The following is a 2,130-nucleotide window of genomic DNA, read 5'->3' as shown; positions in this document are numbered from 1 at the left end:
GACCAGGAGAGGTCGTTACATGAGATAAACGGGATAAGGAGAAGAAGAGATAGATACAAGTTTAAACACCTCTCCTATCCCTATACAACAATTCTAACACTCCCCCTCAATCTAAACCTCAAGCCTTGCTAAGGTTGAGATTGTACTTGAACTTATCCAATCTTCTCTCAGTCAATGGTTTAGTGAACCCATCTGCAAGTTGATCCCCTATAGGAATGAATCGTATCTCAAGTAGCTTTCGAGCTACTCTCTCTGACAAAATGAAAGTCCACCTCAATGTGTTTTGTTCGTGCATGGAAGACAGGATTTGCTGAAAGATAAGTTGCACCAATATTGTCACACCATAACCGTGCAGCCTTCAGAGCTTTAATTCCAAGCTCATAGAGTAATGTTTGTATCCACATTACTTCAGCCGTGGCATTTGCTAATGACTTATATTCAGCCTCTGTACTTGATCGTGAGACAGTAGCTTGCTTCCTTGCACTCCAGGATACAAGATTAGATCCCAGAAACACAGCAAAACCACCAGTAGATCTTCTATCATCAGCACACCCTGCCCAGTCTGCATCAGAATATGCAGTAACAAGCAAGGAAGAGGACTTGACAATCTGAAGTCCAAGCCCCTGAGAATACTGAAGATACCTTAGGATTCTCTTAACTGCTGTCCAATGAGTAGTTCTAGGCGCATGCAAATATTGACATACCTTATTCACAGAGTAAGAAATATCTGGACGTGTAAGTGTTAAATATTGCAAAGCACCAACAACACTTCTATAATTTGTTGCATCTTTTGGGCCAAGAACTTCTCCACTATCAACTGTAAGTTTCTCTGAGGTGGAAATCGGTGTGCTAACTGGTTTGCAATTCTCCAATCCCACCCTCTTAAGAACATCAGTTGTATATTTTTCCTGTGAGAGCAGTATGCCATCTCTGACTTGCTTTACTTCTATACCAAGAAAATAGTGAAGGTCACCTAGATCCTTGAGAGCAAATTCAAGTTTTAAATCCTTAAGCAAACAAGTTGTGGCCTCTTGACTTGAACTAGCAACAATTATATCATCAACATAAACAAGCACAAACTGAAGGAAATATGCCCTAGAGGCAATAATAAAGTTATTATTTATTTCCTTATAATCATGATAAATGTTTATTATTCATGCTAGAATTGTATTAACCGGAAACATAATACATGTGTGAATACATAGACAAACAAAGTGTCACTAGTATGCCTCTACTTGACTAGCTCGTTAATCAAAGATGGTTATGTTTCCTAACCATGAACAATGAGTTGTTATTTGATTAACGGGATCACATCATTAGTTGAATGATCTGATTGACATGACCCATTCCATTAGCTTAGCACCCGATCGTTTAGTATGTTGTTATTGCTTTCTTCATGACTTATACATGTTCCTATGACTATGAGATTATGCAACTCCCGTTTGATTGTACCAAACGTCACAACGTAACTGGGTGATTATAAAGGAGTACTACAGGTGTCTCCAAAGGTACATGTTGGGTTGGCGTATTTCGAGATTAGGTTTTGTCACTCCGATTGTCGGAGAGGTATCTCTGGGCCCTCTCGGTAATACACATCACTTAAGCCTTGCAAGCATTGAAACTAAATGAGTTAGTTGCGGGATGATGTATTACAGAACGAGTAAAGAGACTTGCCGGTAACGAGATTGAACTAGGTATTGAAATACCGACGATCGAATCTCGGGCAAGTAACATACCGATGACAAAGGGAACAACGTATGTTGTTACGCGGTCTGACCGATAAAGATCTTCGTAGAATATGTAGGAGCCAATATGGGCATCCAGGTCCCGCTATTGGTTATTGACTGGAGACGTGTCTCGGTCATGTCTACATTGTTCTCGAACCCATAGGGTCCGCACGCTTAAGGTTACGATGACAGTTATATTATGAGTTTATGCATTTTGATGTACCGAAGGTTGTTCGGAGTCCCGGATGTGATCACGGACATGACGAGGAGTCTCGAAATGGTCGAGATATAAAGATTGATATATTGGAAGCCTATATTTGGACATCGGAAGTGTTTCGGGTGAAATCGGGATTTTACCGGAGTACCGGGAGGTTACCGGAACCCCCCAGGAACCATATGGGCC

Source organism: Triticum urartu, chromosome 1 (assembly GCF_003073215.2).
Source record: "Triticum urartu cultivar G1812 chromosome 1, Tu2.1, whole genome shotgun sequence".
NCBI classification, from domain to species: Eukaryota; Viridiplantae; Streptophyta; class Magnoliopsida; order Poales; family Poaceae; genus Triticum; species Triticum urartu.
The sequence above is the reverse complement of the archived record's forward strand: the minus strand, read 5'-3'. Positions refer to the sequence as shown.